This window comes from Pelodiscus sinensis, chromosome 5 (assembly GCF_052426305.1).
Source record: "Pelodiscus sinensis isolate ZL-2025 chromosome 5, ASM5242630v1, whole genome shotgun sequence".
Lineage (NCBI taxonomy): Eukaryota > Metazoa > Chordata > Testudines > Trionychidae > Pelodiscus > Pelodiscus sinensis.
The window spans coordinates 70,957,774-70,975,815 of record NC_143056.1 but is presented as its reverse complement, the minus strand read 5'-3'; the positions used below and the strand labels follow the sequence as shown (position 1 = coordinate 70,975,815).

Genomic DNA, 18,042 nt, shown 5'->3' with positions numbered 1-18,042 from the left:
TTCTACTGCAAAGAGCAAAGACAAGGGGCCCCTTTCATCCTGGCACAGCCCTCTGCTGATTAATGTGATGCAATGTTCCCATGTAGGCAGAGGCAGCAGTATGTCTGCCATGTAATTAAGAGTGGGATAATGAATGCTTTAGAGGCTATTCAAGCACTGCTCTCCACCTCCCTGCAGAACGAGGCTCTTTCTCAGCAGTTAAGCTAACTGGAAGGAGGGGCAGCAGAAATCTCATTGGCTCCCTGCTGAATTGTACTGGAAACCCTGGCCTCACGCTGCTGAAAAGAAGAGTAAGGGTTGGTAGAGGAAAGATGGGCAAGTGGGTCTCCTCTAACATTACAGGACCAATGTTTTGTTGGTTTGAATGTGTTTGATCTTGCAGCAGGAGAAGCTTTAAACATGCACATCGTGCCTGTATATGTATGTGCATGTTTGCTTCACACCATATGGGAAAACCAGCATTTAGTAAGCATAAGACGCTGCCTTCTCCGAAACCCAAGGGCCAAGATGCTGATGCTGCTTTGTGGCCTTTGAAATGTGGGAAACAAGCCAGACACACAATGGGGTTATTCTTTTTTGTGGACCTTTACAGTTACAGCCCCATTGTCTAGTCTAGTTAATAGTAGCAAAAAGGACACTCCCCCTTCTCCTGACCCCTATGTGCACACAGGGAAAATAGCTCATCTCTAAGCTCTGTGCTACCCAAACTTCCCTAAATGCATAAGAGAAGCAAACAAGAAAGAAGCTAAAAGCTGCCTTATCAATTTGACACCAGCGTATCCATGATTTTTATTAGAAATTAAACTTAACTCCCCATATGATTTCCTAGATTATTACTGATATTTGCTCATGAAAAAATAATTTAAAACTTCATAACTGAACACAAGGTAGGCTCAAGACTGAGGGAAAAAACAACTGAGGAGAGCTGGCAGTTTTTCAAAAGGACATTGTTAAGGGCCCAAAAGCAAGCTATTCCGATGTGTCGGAAAGATGGAAAATACGGCAAAAGACCGCCTTGGCTTAACCACGAGCTCTTGCATGGTCTAAAAATAAAAAAGGAATCATATGAAAAATTGAAAGTAGGACAAATTACAAAGGATGAATATAGGCAAACAGCACAGGAATGCAGGGGCAAGACTAGGGATGCAAATTTTGGCAAAGGCGCACAGAATGAGCTCAAACTAGCTACGGGAATAAAGGAAAACAAGAAGACTTTTTATAAATACATTAGAAGCAAGAGGAAGACCAAGGAGAGAATTGGCCCACTGGTCAGAGAGGAGGGAGAAACAGCAACAGCAAACTTGGAAACGGCAGAGATGCTCAATGACTTCTTTGTTTCGGTCTTCACCGAGAAGTCTGTAGGAATGCCTAACATAGTGAATGCTAGTGAGAAGGGGGTAGTTTTAGAAGGTAAAATAAAAAAAGAACAAGTCAAAAATCACCGAGAAAAGTTAGATGCCTGCAAGTCACCAGGGCCTGATGAAATGCACCCTAGAATACTCAAGGAGCTGATAGAGGAGGTATCTGAGCCTCTAGCTATCATCTTTGGAAAATCATGGGAGACAGGAGAGATTCCAGAGGACTGGAAAAGGGCAAATATAGTGCCCATCTATAAGAAGGGAAATAAGAACAACCCAGGAAACTACAGACCAGTTAGTTTAACGTCTGTGCCAGGGAAGATAATGGAGCAAATAATTAAGGAAATCATCTGTAAACACTTGGAAAGTGGCAAGGTGATAGGGAACAGCCAGCATGGATTTGTAAAGAACAAATTATGTCAAACCAATCTGATAGCTTTCTTTAATAGGATACCAAGTCTTGTGGATAAGGGAGAAGTGGTGGATGTGGTATACCTAGACTTTAGTAAGGCGTTTGATATGGTCTTGCATGATATTCTTATCAATAAACTAGGTAAATACAACTTAGATGGGGCTACTATAAGTTGGGTGCATAACTGGCTGGATAACCGTACTCAGAGAGTAGTTATTAATGGTTCACAATCCTGCTGGAAAGGCATAACAAGTGGGGTTCCGCAAGGGTCTGTTCTGGGACTGGCTCTGTTCAATATCTTCATCAACAATTTAGATATTGGTATAGAAAATACACATTAAGTTTGCAGATGATACCAAGGTGGGAGGGGTTGTGACTAATGTGGAGGATAGGGTCATAATTCAAAATGACCTGGACAAATTGGAGAAATGGTCTGAGGTAAATAAGATGAAGTTTAATAAAGACAAATGCAAAGTGCTCCACTTAGGAAGGAACAATCAGTTTCATACATACAGAATGGAAAGCGACTGTCTGGGAAAGAGTATGGCAGAAAGGGATCTAGGGGTTATACAGGCAGTCCCCGGGTTACATGGATCCGACTTACATCGGCTCCCTACTTACAAACGGGGTGAGGCAACCCCGCACTAGCTGCTTCCCCCCAGCAGACCAGGGAGACGCGAAGCTAGCGCCCCCCCCCCAGCAGACTAGGGAGACACGGAGCGGCTTTTCTCAGCAGACACCTCAGCTTGAGAATAAAGGACTGAGGGAAGTGAGGTGTGGGAGAATAAAACTGAGCTCTGGAGAAATGTTTGGCTAGAGTTTTCCCTACAATATGTACCAGTTTCGACTTACTTACAAATTCAACTTAAGAACAAACCTACAGTCCCTATCTTGTACGTAACCCGGGGACTGCCTGTAGTGGATCACAAGTTGAATATGTCAGCAGTGTGATGCTGTTGCAAAGAAAGCAAACATGACTCTGGGATGCATTAACAGGTGTGTTGTGAGCAAGACACGAGAAGTCATTCTTCCACTCTACTTTGCACTGGTTAGGCCTCAGTTGGAGTATTGTGTCCAGTTCTGGGCACCGCATTTCAAGAAAGATGTGGAGAAATTGGAGAGGGTCCAGAGAAGAGCAATGAGAATGATTAAAGGTCTAGAGAACATGACCTATGAGGGAAGACTGAGGGAATTGGGTTTGTTTAGTTTACAAAAGAGAAGATTGAGGGGGGACATGATAGCAGTTTTCAGATATCTAAGGGTACGTCTACACTGCATCCCTAGTTCGGACTAGGGATGCAAATGGAGACGACAGAAGTAGTTAATGAAGCGGGGATTTAAATATCCCGCGCTTCATTAACATGATCTCGCCGGCGCGCTAGTTCGAATCACAGCTGATTCGAACCAGGAAGTGCGCACCGGGACACGTTAGTTCGGACTAAAGCCCTTAGTCTGAACTAATGTTACTCCATTTTTTGAATTAGCTGTGATTCAGACTAGCTGTGATTCGAACTAGCACGCCGGCGAGATCATGTTAATGAAGTGTGGGATATTTAAATCCCTGCTTCATTAACTACTTCGGTCGTCTCCATTTGCATCCCTAGTCTGAACTAGGGATGCAGTGTAGACGTACCCTAAAAGGGTGTCATGAGGAGGGAGAAAACTTGTTCATCTTGGCCTCTGGGGATAGAACAAGAAGAAATGGGCTTAAACTGCAGCAAGGGAGGTTTAGGTTGGACATTAGGAAAAAGTTCCTAACTGTCAGGGTAGTCAAATACTGGAATAAATTGCCCAGGGAGGTTGTGGAATCTCCATCTCTGGAGATATTTAAGAGTAAGTTAGATAAATGTCTATCAGGGATGGTCTAGACAGTATTTGGTCCTGCCATGAGGGCAGGGGACTGGACTCGATGACCTCTCGAGGTCCCTTCCAGTTCTAGTATTCTATGATTCTAAATTGAGCTTAAATGCAGTCAGATGGTAGCAGCTATAACACCTAGAAGAGCCAAATTGACCAGTGATATAAATGTGGTGTAAGTTGCACAGTGGGTGTAAAGTAGTCAGAATACAGCTTTTAACGGGTTGGTAAAGTGAAGAAATTTGCAATGATTTGGTACTCAGTTGGTAAACAAACTGAATGTAACTTTCTTACCAAGGAGCCAAATGAGAATAAATCAGTGCTTGTAGTTCCATCCCAACAATCCCTAAAATCAAATTTCACACTCATATAAATAGGTACATTCCCATTGGGTTCAGTGATAAAAATGATCCTCACAGAAGACCAAATTTGGAGTAAGTTTCACTTCATTTTGCACCCATAATGAGTGCTGAAGGGATATAAGCTACATTACTACATCACTTGCTCCCATTTTTAATCAATCCAATATGTAACTGAAACCACCATTTACTGCTGTTTTACACCCAGTATTGGATAGTGGATGCACCCTGTGTAATTTTCAGGCCTTTCTTATTTAGAGCCAAAGGAAGAGATTGAATTGGATATCTAACATGATGAAGCAGTTGTGACAAAATTAGGTTTTTTCCTCCGTGGAAATGTATATTCACAATCACATACCACGTGCAACTGGAATTCATGGCAGGGAAGCCATGAAATCAAAGCCACCATTCTATTGCTCTCTCCCAGAAATCCCACAGAGCTACCCAATTGTAGAGAGACATATATTAACTGATATGTTTGCACAAACTCTCTCACACACACTTTTTACACCTCATTTTGGTCATGCTGTGCCCAGTGCACACTATATCACACACACACTCACTATGGCACTTCCATTTCCAGGGCCTCTCATATGTGCCCTTTATTTTCATTCTTTCTCTCTCTCATGCCTGAGGTCCAGACAGTAAAAGTAAAGGAGTAGATAGTGTAAATAAATAGTCCAGATAGCCTTGTCCAAGCTGAGAGAAGCACAGAAAGTAAACAACATAAAGGAGATGCATCAGAACCCCATTCCTGAAGTAGCTTAAATGTTTTCCACAGTCTCCTGTTGATGAAGTTGGTTGGCAGGAAGTGATGCAACATGATGCAAGTATTTCTTCCCCTAGTAGAAATATGGGACATCTTAAGACATTTTTCAGAGGGTACAAAGTCATTGACAGCCTTGACTGTAGGTCTTCTAAGCTATAGTATTGCTAAATATATCACAGGCAAATCTCATGATGATAAAAATTTGGTTATCTAACTGATGATTTCAAGTAGCATTTCCTCTACCAGTGAGCAGATTCTATCTGTGATTAGTATTAAAAGAAGTATGCACAAGAGATAGCTACACAAGAACCCATGACTAATTTGGTGTGCTGTGGAGAGATGTGATGTATCCCTACCCTACAGCTTAGCTAATGATGAAAACAAACCTCACTCAACTCTTATTGAAGAGCTCCTTGTTCAGCATCTACCATGCATCATCTGAAGGATTTCCAAGTAATAAGACATTCATTTACAAAAGTTCCACTGATAGGACCTCCAGCAATTGCCGGTGGCCAGAATGTCCCTTGGAACAACTGAGAGCAGCCCTCAGAGGGCTGTTAGTTGTGTTAAGCGCATAAAATCCCCAAAGTGGTGTTAAACTGCCACTTCCCCAAAATCCCACCCAAACCACGTATATTTGGTCAGCTACTCCATCCCACCAAGAGTTGCACAACACACGTGCTCCCTCCCTGCAGGACTGGGGTCAGTTTTAAAATGGCATTCCATTTGTTGACCATTCCAGCTCTTCCATTGAAATGTGATTTACAATCTCATAGTATTGCAGATGTGGAGCCATTATGTAATAATTTAAGAATATGGAGATGTGATAATTTGATGAATACTGTGTGTAACCTGGTCAGCGAGATAGTTACTGTATTCCTGAGTTATGTGATTTTTCTGTGTGAATGAACTGGTCTATCGTAATAAGGATGCTGTTGGAAAAACAAGCAGGAAGACAACAGAGTGGCTTTAGATGAGCAACCTCTCAACGTTTGGCAGGCAGTTACAAGATAATGGCCTATTTCCAGGCTCCATCCCAAAGTTACACAGCAGTTCTGCCAAACCAAGAGCCTAAAGATCAAAGAGACACTAAACAGTTCAAAAGACCCTCTGGAAAGAGTGAGAGATTTTGCTATTCCTGGGCATGGAACACAGACACTTGCCCTGCAGGATATCTGAAAGCAACTGAGGCCTTCCCCAACTTCCAGGGACCAGTAAACCATAAGGAGAGCAGGCATTCATAGAGACTGTTTATTGTTTTAAGGTCTATTTTCTCTGGGATATTTGAGTTTTAAATACACAATACCTTCCTTTAAGAAGGCTGTCTGGTGCCTGGACACCACTTATCTTAGCTCCTTGAAAGGAAAGGATTACAGGTCCTGAACCTAGTGAGAACCTGCGGAGATAATCACAGCTAGCTGCTAGGGACTGCAGCCAAGTCCTGGTCCAATTCCATTCCAAGAGAGGAAATAATTCCAGGCTGGAGACGTCAGAAGGGGTGTGCTCAAGGAGACCAGGAAGGGTCATAGGTTCAATTAGCCCAGTAACTGATTTTCTTCTTCGAGTGCTTGCTTATGTCCATTCTACTAGGTGCATGTGCGCCACGTGCACGATTCCTGGAACTTTTTTACCCGTAGCAGTACCCGTTGGGCCAGCCTGGAGAGCCCCCTACAGTGGTGCCGCTATAGCCACGCATATATACCCCTGCTGGCCCCAACAACCCTCAGTTCCTTCTTACCACCTGTGACGGTTGACCGAAACAATCGTCTCACTTGCGAGACTACTCTTGGCTTTCTCTTATCTTGGTGTATATAGTTTACTTATAGTTAGTGTTGTTTGTTGTTTTTCTATAGTTAGTGTACTGGATAGTTTTTCACCTCCTCCGCCCCTCCCCGTGTCGGGGGAGGGTATCCCAGGGCCGCATGGCTTCAAACCGTGCCGGCGTTGTTCCAAGCCTGTGTCCCGTGGCGACCCGCATAAGGACTGTTTAAAGTGCTTGGTCGAGGGGCACCTTACAGACGCCTGTAAGATTTGCAAGTCTTTCAAGCCCAAACGAGAACACGACTCCCGCCTTAATTTGGAAGAGGGTTCTGATGGAAAGCAGGAAACCCTCCACCATGGCCACGTACAGAGCCAAATGGCTCAGGTTCTTGGCTTGGGTTGCCAAGGAAGGTGAGACCCCAGAGTCTGCCCCACCCAGAGAATTTTAGACTACCTCCTGGGCCTCAGGCAGCAGGGGCTGTCCTCCTCCTTGATTAGGGTCCACCTGGTGGCTATTGCGGCCTTCCACCAGGGGGAGGGTGGCTTTACCCATGGTTAAGAGGTTCCTCAAGGAGTTGGACAGGCTGTTCCCCCACATCAGACAACCTGTCCCTCAGTGGGATCTGAACCTGGTTCTCCGCGGCCTCATGAGGGCCCTGTTCGAGCCAATGGCCACCTGCTCCCTGTCCCATCTGTCATGGAAGGTGGCACTCCTGGTAGCCATCACTTCAGCCAAAGGGTCTCAGAGTTACGTGCCCTCTCCTCAGAGCCCCCGTACATGGTGCTTTCTAGGGACAGAGTGACTCTGCGGCCACATCCAGCTTTCCTGCCCAAGGTGGTGTCCCCCTTTCACATATCTCAGGAAATCTATCTTCCGGTGGTCTAACCGAAACCGCACGTGGATGGGAAAGAACAGGCCTTACACATGCTAGATGTCAGGAAGGCACTAGCTTTTTATTTGGAAAGAACAAGACAATTCTATAAGTCCACACAGCTCTTTGTCTCCATAGCTGAAAGGATGAAGGATTCCCCGGTGTCAGCGCAATGTCTGTCATCGTGGATTACTGCTTGTATCAGGGCGTGCTACGACATGCAAGGGAAGCCAGCGCCCCCTGTTACGGCCCCCTCGACCAGAGCCTGGACGTTGTCCACAGCCTTTCTGGCGCAGGTGCCAATCTTGGACATCTGTAGGCCGTCCACGTGGTCATCGGTTCACACGTTTACTTCCCACTATGCAATCACGCAGCAGGCTAGGCAGGATGCAGCTGTAGGGGTAGCAGTGCTGCAGACCGTTTCTCGCGAGGTTTCTGACCCCACCTCCATTGGTACAGCTTGGGAATCACCTAGTGGAATGGACATAAGCAAGCACTCGAAGAAGAAAAAACAGTTACTTACCTCGTAACTGTTGTTCTTCGAGATGTGTTGCTTATGTCCATTCCAATCCCACCCTTCTACCCTTCGTTGGAATGTCCTGCAAGAAGGAACTGAGTTGGGGCCAGCAAGGGTATATATGTGCGGCTGTAATGGTGCCACTGTAGGGGGCTCCCCAGGCTGGCCCAATGGGTACTGCTAAGAGTAAAATAGTTTGGGGAATTGTGCACGCGGCACGCATGCACCTAGTGGAATGAACATAAGCAACACATCTCAAACAACAACAGTTATGAGGTAAGTAACCGTTTTTGTTCTCTGATAGCCTACATTTCCTTTCCGTAGTTTCATCCTATTACTCAAAGATATACTCCTTGTGCCTTTATTTTGCCAACAAAACCCCAGCAGTCCTGAATGTCAACTAGATGTAATTACCAGGGCATTTTTTTAAAAACCCAGCAAAAAACAAGGTTTTTTAATTATTGCAGTGTAATGCTGGGCCTAGTGAGGCATCCAGAAAGAGAGAGAGAGAACAGAGCATAATGCGTCCCTGACCTGTCCAGAGGGACATAACAGAAGAGCTTTTATTTTGTTTATACAGTGACTCAGTCTGTAGTAACTGGGTTAAAGTCCATTTAAAAATAAAGAGAACAAAAGGCCTCCTGTTAGTGCTGGACATTTGCCTCTTAAGATATCACAGAGACGATTTTAAAAGAAGAAAAGAAAAGAGAAACTCCAGCAGGATGCAGGAAACCACAGGCATATAGGAATGTAACAGCACTTTGGAAAGGAAAACACAGCTTCAGACTTTCATCTGCAGATTTTTTTTCTGCATTTTTCCACAGCTTCTCTACAGCTCATTGCATCTGAAAGCATTAGCAAGGCCAGATCTCCAAAGACTACAGGGCTCAGACACAGAAGGCAAGCACATCTGCAGGGGTAGATCACTGGATCCCATGTTCCCCAGGCAGAGAGGAAATATGCTGGATTGTTCAGCTCCCTGGAGGTTAGCCTGACAGAAGCTTCTGTAGAGAGAGAAATTGCACTGGTATGGCTGTATCCCACAGCCACTTGATCCTATAGTCCCCTGCCAGACTGACAGTTCTTTAATGGCCAGATTCCTGGATCCTATAAGACCTGCTAGAGAGAATATATGGGGCATTGATTATTATTATTATTGCACATCTAATTACGTCCTTTGTCCAAATATCTGAAAGCACTTTCTAAACACTAGTTAAGCAATGCTGTTCCCTGTGAGGTTCATAAAGGGTTTAAAATGTTTGCAGTGAAAATATTTGAACTGGGAGGGAGCATGGGATGGCATTTTATTACAATTGCAAACAATGTCTTAATTCAGTAAACATATACTAAATTTCATGAATTTTTTCTTCAGATTTTTTTAAATATAAAATTGAATTTGAATTGGAAACTTTCAAGTTAAGGTAACTAGGCAGGAAAAACATGCCAAAATGAAGTTCTGAATATGAAAACAATCATTTCATTCAGTTTTGCAAAATTGAAGGAGTTGGCAGGTGTCTAAAATGAAATGATAGCAAATTTCATGACTAATTCATCACTCTTCTACACAGTTCTAGCGAGTAGTATTTTCACCATTTTAGATCTGAGTAAGCAGAGGTGATAGGCAAGTCACCTAATAACTTAAGGTTGTACAGCAAGTCTGTCAAAAGTAGAAGACTGTAAAAAATATTCCCTAATAATTTATACATGTTTGAGACTTTTTTGTATTCAAAATAACTCCTAAACAGCTTTCATCAAACCCTCATGACCTTGCTATGCTGCCTTCATTGAGGACCCATAACTAGAGTCCCATGGATCCCGGGATATCCACTTTATATCAGCAGGTATCCACATCCACAGATGTGAATGCAGATATCTGTGGTTCATTTCTGTGGATGCTGATTCAAATTTTCTATCTAGAACCCTGCAAATTTTTGGATGTCCACTTTATAGCTGTAAGTATCCTTATCCGTGGATGTGGATGTGGATATCTGCAGTTCATTTTTGCAGATACAAAATTTTATATCTGCATCTGTATCTGCTCTGGGCTCTACTTATAACATTGCTCAGTAGTGTTCAATTTTTTACCCAGACAAAAAACAACCATTCTTAAAAATGAGGCTCTGGAGGATTACATGGTTTAAGGCAGGCATGTCCAAAGTCCGGCCCGCGGGCCAATTGCGGCCCGTGTTCCGGTTTAATACGGCCCCACAGGTAGTTTGGCAATATCTATCTTTTATGGCCCCCAACGAATCCATATGTATTGAGATGAATACATTGTAAAATCTCAGTTAATGTCAGTTGGTCTAAATCAGTTATAAATATATTTGGACACAACATGTATACTTGGTGTTATGTTCCTGTTCATATTTTTTGAACTTAAAAGTTGACAGACAACCTTTATTACCAATAATATGTAATGTACTTTACAACGTTCCTGACATATATTTCAGCTTTCTGGATTTTTTTTTCATCTGGCCTTCAGATATGATTTAACACCTGTTTAGATTTGTCATCCATGTGACAAAATGAAAAGTATGCCGTTTGCAATAACCTTTGCATAAAATAGTTAATTTGCATTTAATTTTAATGGTTCAAAGAACATCAGGCAAAATGGTCGGCCCTCACGCATGTTCACTTCATCAAATCTGGCCCTCTTTGAAAAAAGTTTGGACACCCCTGGTTTAAGGGATTGGTAATGAGATGCAGAAACATTCCCTTCCAGTTTACTGGTTCAAATTTAACTAAAATCACTGGTATCCAACTGCAATTAATATTGGACTGATATGTATTTTATGTGAAATGAATTGGTGGCCTGTTCCTAATGGTCAATTGCTCCTGTCAGTAAAACTACTATAGTTGCTAACTTCAGTATGTGGAAAGATACTGGAACATATTATTAAACAATCAGTTTATAAGCACTTAGAAATAATAGGGTGTGATAAGTAGGAGCCAACATGAATTTGTCAAAAACATATCCTGCTAAAGCAACCTTTTTTCCTTCTTTGACAGAGTAACTGACCTAGAGGATGCAGGGAAGCTGTAAACGTGATTTACATTGATTTTGGTACACTTTTGCCATAGTCCCACATGACATTCTCGTGATCAAACTAAGGAAAGGTGATCTAGATTAAATTACTGAAAAGTGAGTACCTAATAGTTTTTAAAACCTACACAGGGTAGTTATCAATGATTCAAACTGGGGTGACATATTAAGTGAGGTTCCACAGGAATTGATCCCGGGCATGGTAGTATTCAATATTTTCATGTAATGACTTGAATAATGGAGTGGAAACTATGCTCCTAAAATTTGCAGATGAAATTTGCAATTTGGGAGTGGCTGCAAGCACTGCTGAAAAGGATTTGTGGATTATAGTGAACCAAAAATTGAATATAAGTCAACAATGTAATTCAGTTTGAAAAAGAGGCTAACATCATAATAAGTACAACCACACTGGATCAGACCAAAGGTCGTCTAGCCCAATATTCTGTCTTCTGACAGTGGCAAATGCCAGGTGCCCCAGAGGGAATGAACAGACAGGTAATCATTAAATGATCCATCTCCTGTCACCCATTCCCAGCTTCTGACAAGCAGAAGTCAAGGACACTATCCCTTCCCATCCAGGCTAATAGCCATTGATGGACTTTCCTCCATGAATTTATCTAATTTTGTTTGTGTGTGGCAAAGTTCTGGCTATTGCTCATGGGTCTCACACCACGGGTGGTTAGTGTTAGCCTCAGGGGCTCACTGTGATCCTCCCTATGGCCTCTTTCTCTTCACTCTCAGGAGCCACCGCCTATTGAGCCATACTTGTTACAGGCTAGCTCATAAGCTTGGAATAAAATCCCCTCTTGAGTCCTGATCTTCTTTCTCGAGGCAGAGGTTGAGATGATATAGGGAGGGTTGGGGAGAACCCAGGCCCACCCAATACTCTGGGTCTTAGCCCAGGTATCGTAAGGCAGCAGCAACAGGCAGAGTTACTACCACTGTCAATCTGACAGCTTTTTCCTAGGCCACTTCCCCAAACAGTCCCTCCCAGTATCTTTCCTTTAATGCTTGTTCTCCAGTCCTCTGCTAGGGTTGCCAGATGGTTTCAACAAAAATACCAGACACATTTGACATTACATCACAATCTTCATTACATCTTATTTAGAAAATACCGGACATTTATATTCTCTCATTTATATTTTCTCAATTTGTTTTCTGAACAGAAAGCTCAAATACTGGACTGTCCAGTTCAAAACTGGACACCTGGCAACCCTATCCTCCACTCACACCCACACACAGCTCCTACATATAGTGCTTCCTGTCCTTCACTCTTTCCCTTCCCCCCTTCCTTGTCTGGGGGAGACCTTTTAAAGCAGCACCACAAGACTTAATTGCCCACAGGTGTTTAATTAGCCTGTGGCTCCTAGCAAATTCCAATTGACCCCAGGTACCTGCCTAATTATGCTGGACTTAGGCTTTGGCCTTTTTGTTACTCAGGGAAGAGAAAGCTGTTTACCCAAGCTCCAGCATGTATTCCCTCCACCAGGGAATGGCATCAGGTGAGGGATGCTTTGCTGCCTGCTGCTCAGGTTTATCTCAACCAGGTCCTGTGAGAGGGCGCACCCCGTCCACTCCTCACCCTTGGCCCTCTGGATCTCTCCATTAGCCCCCAGCTCCACATGCCTTCCCGACTGCCTCCCCCTCAACACCTGAGCTGGTGCATGCATTGCAGCGGGTCCCCTTTTGAACCATGTCAGATAGCCATCTGTACACTCATGTTTCACATTCTTCACTTCCCCACCCTTGCGTCCCACCCAGATAACAAATGGCAGACCAGCTTTTACTCCACCTTGGTTCTGAGGAATGCCGGGGACATCAGTTGGAGCAGGGGTCAGCAACCTATGCTTTGTGAGCCAGATATGGCTTACTAGGGAACCAGATATGGCTCTTCTGGAGCCCCAGCTGAGCTCACCCGAGGTCCCCACACAGCAGGGAGCCAGTGCTGGCGCTATAACCTTACAGCCCTCCACAAGACTAGAATACCAGTGCCAGCTTCCTGCAGGGGGGAGGGCAGAGGGAGAAAACCCAGAGCCTCCCCACCTGATCTAGCATGTAGGGGACAAGCGGAGCAAAAAATGGTTCCGTGCGCTTCCCGTTTTGTTCCCCCAGTGTGCGGGAAACAAGCAGCCAAAAACGGTTCCTTACACACTCCCATTTTCCTTCTCTCAGAAACACTTCCTTGTGGCTTCCCCTGCAAATCCTTCTTGGAGGCTTCCTTCCGGCAGCAGAAGGCCCTGTTACACAATGCCTGCCACACAGTGTGAAAACAAGTAAATGCCACTCCTTCACTCCTCCTTCCCTCCCAGCCAGACAGCGTGCCCCCTGATCACTTCTGCCCCCCTGGCCAAACAGCTTGCCCCCTACCCCTCTGGCCAGACAGCCTGCCTCCTGACCAATCCTGGTGTCCCCTACTTCTCCCTTATTAATTTATGCACATCCCATCTGCAGCCCCACAAAGTTGCAGGACTTCCTCATCAACCTCTTCCTGGCTATATCCAAGATGGCAATTTACAAGACCAGGGAAAAGAGGTTGTATGAAGGAGGGACCTGTGACTGTGGGGCCTATTTCTGCGTCTGTATCCGTTCATGCATCTGAGTAGAGTTCCACTGGGAGGCATCCACTGTCTCTCTCAAGGCCTTCGAGGGGCACTGGGTGCTGTCCGGTGTTCTCTGTTCGGTGTTCCCATCTGGCTCCCTTGTTTTAGCCCTTTCACCTCCACACCTATCCCTGCTTTCTCTTTATTTTGTCCCCCTGTAATCACTAGGTGTTCTGGGCTCTGTGGACCCTCCCCATAGGCTGGGGGAAGGGGCGCCCACCTACTGGACTCCAATAGGACCAGTGAATGGCAGATGGCTGGTCTGGGTCTGTCACACTGTTATAGTCTTGGCCTTCTCAACATCCCCCGGCAAAGAATTCCACAGGTTGACTGTGCATTGAGTGAAGTACTCCTTTTATTTATTTTAAACCTGCTACCTATTCATTTCATTTGGTGACCCCCTAGTTCTCATGTTATGGGAAAGAATAAATAACTCTTCTTTATTCATTTTCTCCACACCAGTTATGATTTTATAGATCTAAATCATATCCCCCTTGTTCATCTCTTTTTCAAGCTGAAAAGTCTCAGTTTATGAATCTCTCCTCATATGGCAGCTGTCTCATACCCTTATCATTTTTGTTGACCTTTTCTAAACTTTTTCTGATGCCAGTATATCTTTTTTTCAGATTAAGCAACCACATCTGCACACAATATTCAAGATGTAAGCATACTATGGATCTATAGAGAGGCAATAAGACATTCTCTGTCTTATTCTCTAACCCTTTCTTAATAATTCCCAACATTCTGTTTGCTTTTTTGACTGCCGCTGCATAGAGAGTGGATGTTTTCAGAGAACTATCCACAATGACTCCAAGATCCTTCTTGAGTGGTAACAGCTAATTTAGTCTCCATCATTTTTTATGTATAGTTGGGATTATGGTTTCCAATATTCATTTTTTTGCATTTATCAACATTGAATTTCATCTGCCATTTTGTCGCCCAGTCACCTAGTTTCATACGATCTTTTTGAAGCTCACAGTCTGCCTTGGACTTAACTGTTTTGAGCAGTTTTGTATCATCTGCAGATTTTGCCACCTCACCATTTACCCCTTTCTCCAGATCATTTATGAATACGTTGAATAGGATAGGTCCCAGTACAGACCTCTGGGGAGCATCATTCTGATAATGACCATTTACTCCTACCCTTGTTTCCTATCTTTTAACCAGTTATCAATCCAGTCCATGAAAGGACCTTCCCTCTTATCCCATGACAACTTACTTTGCTTAAGAGCCTTTGGTGAGGGTCCTTGTCAAAGACTTTCTGGAAATCTTAGAACACTATATCTACTGGATTCCCCTTGTCCACATACTTGTTGACCCCCTCAAATAATTTTAGTAGATGGTGAGACGTGATTTTCCTTTACAAAAATCACGTTGACTCTTTCCCAACAAATTATGATCATGAATGTGTTTGACTATTCTGTTTTTTACTATAGTTTCATCCAGTTTGTTCAGTACTGAAGTTAAACTTACAGGCCTGTAATTGCCAGGATCACCTCTAGAGCTCTTTTTTTAAAAAATGGCATCACATTAGCTATCATCCAGTCATTTGGTACAGAAGCTGATTTAAAGGATAGGTTACAAACCACAGTTAATCCTGCAATTTCACATTTGAATTATTTCAGAACTCTTGGGTGAATGCCATCTGATCCCAATGACTTATTCTTGTTTAGTTTACATTCTTGGGTTTATTAATAGGAATGTCATATGTTAGACACAGAAGTTAATCATTTCATGCTACTCAGTGCTTGGGAAGTCTGAGCTGGATATTGTGTCCATTTTTTATTGGCATTTCCAGCTTAAAGTTTTAGGACTACAATCCCTACTCATTTTGCAAGCACATTTGAGGTCTTGTCAATGCTGGAAGAAATCATCATGTTAGAAAACATGTTAACTAAAGGTATGTCTATGTTGCAGCTGCCTGCCAGTCTGGTTAGATAGACTTGGGATAGGACAGCTCATGCTAGCATGCTAAAAATAGCACTGTGGACATTGTGCACAGATGAAGGCATATGCTAGGCTCCAAAGTTCAGCCCACAAAAGTTCTCCCCAAATTTCCTACCCTACGGCAGTGCAAATAACTATGGGTTATGCTCCCAGAAGTCTTTGGGCCATAAACAAATGAATGCAGCTCAGTGCAGATACAAGAGCTCTAGTGTTATTTCACAATCTGGCTTCTCTCACTTGAGCTGAGCTAACTAACTTGAGAGAAATAACATGAAAGTAGATAACTTGCATGAGCTCTGCAACAAGGACACCTGTAACTAAGACAATGTTAAACACTACTATGCCTTTACTGTGATAAATGATAATCGTATTTAAAAACTGAGACTGATCATGGTTATCTCTCAGGAGGACTATAGGGTTAACCATGGCTAGTCAGCACATGTTTAAACTTGTCTGGGATTGTCTACTCTGACATACTACATTATGTTAGAACATGTGTAAATAACACTATGCTACGTGCTTAGTGCAGAGAAGAATAATCTCACTTAAAATTATGTCAGCTAATCTTGTTAATAGCAATCTGATGTGGTTAGTCCCTGTCTATAGTTATATTTGAGATCACTGTGAAGGAGTAAGGGATAACATTCCTCTGCAGTCAAAGACCTGAACCTGGCCTGGCTGCCTGATTAGCCCAATCCCTGCCCCTGAAGAAAGAGGTAGATTTTAATTATCTGTTCCTTAGAAAAGAGGGCAGCAGGAATGAGAGGGAGGGGACTGCATCAGGTGGAGGGAACTCCAGGAAGTGGATTGCCACTGGTGTTACTGCTGAGAGGCTGCTTCAGAAAACCAAATAGAGAAGAGGGAAACTGGGGAGTACTGGAGAGCTGTGGTTCTGAGGTAAGAGCTAGAAAATCTTGCTGTGGCGAGAGACTGATTTGGAGAAGAGATGTCTGTTTGCATAGGCTTTGAAGTAAGAGTCTGGAAAAGGTGGGATTGTGTTTAAGAAGGTTCAGTTATAGAAGTTACCTAGCTGAAGTGTGTTGTTAAGGAGCTGAAGTAAACTCAGTTGGAAGGAACGAGATGGCCTAGCAGAATAAAGGGTGGCCTGACAAAACCGGAGGTTGCTCGAAAATAGTCCCAGTCTATTATAGTCATGGATGGAGGGTGAATATAGGGCTGGGGAAGGCAAGCACCCAGCCATGCCCCTGATGCTCAGGACCCTGTGGGGAGCCAAGCGCTCCCCCATTGTAGGGACAAGCCACCTTAGCCCCATTGGATGGTACACAGCTCCAGAGGCAGTAGGAGGGGAGCCTTCCCTGGCCCTGGAGAGAGCATGGGGGAGAAGGAGAGCAGTGCGCAGCCCCAAATTTCCCTGGCTCCGATGGGAGCATGGGGGAAGGGGAAGGTGCACAGCCTAACTCTTTGCCAGAGCATGGGGAGGGATAGCACATGGCGGGCAGCCCCTTTGGGCCCAGAGTGCTCATGGTGCTTGGCCCATGCCTCCCTAGCCCCAGGGAGTATGGCAGAATGGCTTCAGGCCTCGGTGGGACTGGGGTATTGAACTGGACAGCCTAGTATTTGTACCTTCCATCTGGTAAAAAAATTCAAAAAATACCAAACATATAAAATGTCCAGTATTTTCTGTTTTTCCTGTAGCCCAGCTCGGGCGCCCAACGGAAGGCTGCTTGCCACTTGGGACATGCAGTGCAGCTGGGGCGGGGGGGGGGGGGGAGTGGCCTGAGAATTATTAAAGGGACCACGACTGCATTTCGGCCCTGGTCCCTTTTTTTTTTTTTTTTTTAAACAACATTTGCTCAACAACTTTTCCTGCGTGGGGTTTTTTTTGGAAGGGAGGGGGTTGGTATTTTTTATGAAACCGTCTGGCAACCCTTCCACCAGAGACTGGAGAGATGTGCTGAAGGAGTGCGGCTCCCCAATTGCCAGTAAGACTGGCAGTTGGGGAAGGCATTCATTGCTTTCCCTTGCCTCTTATAACCTGCCTCCCATGATCACAGTTACACACAGTTTTGCCTTCGAAGTGTTTAACTGAGCTAAAAGCAGGGGCGGCCCTAGATTAGCTGCCAGCAACTGGCGCCCGAGGCTAACCATGCAGTTGGCACCTCATCCCTCCCCCCACGGGCAGATATAGGCTGAGGCTTTTGGTAAACTGGGAAACATTTTGCCCCTATTTTCCATTTAATGTTTTTTAAGCATATTGATTTAAACAGGCATAATTATTCGGTTTGTCCGTCGGTCCAACCAATGTTTCTGAGATCAGATTAAAATAGAGACATTAAATTTTCAGAATAGATTTGTACACGACAGCTAGATGATATTTCTGTGCAATTTCAAATAAAAATGCATTACAAATGTTAATTATAATTTTTATTATTACAAATCCAAAATAGTCCATTATGCTATCCTGCTTTAACTGCCATTACTACCACATCGCTGGGGAGAGGGGGGCTGGGGATGGAGTTCTGTGGCTGGAGAGAGGGGAGTGGGAGGAGAGGAGAGGGAACAGGGTAACAGTGGAGGGAGAGAATC

The 18,042-nt window shown here is 44.0% G+C and overlaps 1 protein-coding gene across 3 annotated transcripts in view; it reads left to right on the top strand.

Annotated features, from left to right (window-relative positions):
- The window catches only part of RAD51B (RAD51 paralog B), a 625,639-nt gene that overhangs the window by 525,897 nt on the left and 81,700 nt on the right, over positions 1 to 18,042 (top strand). The window contains exon 12 of one of the 3 annotated variants that reach the window (XR_016349667.1): positions 10,915 to 11,047. The exons of the other annotated variants lie outside the window; for them this stretch is intronic. The gene's annotated coding sequence lies outside the window, so the exon portion shown is untranslated. The remainder of the gene's footprint in view (positions 1 to 10,914; positions 11,048 to 18,042) is intronic. 3 annotated transcript variants of the gene reach the window in all.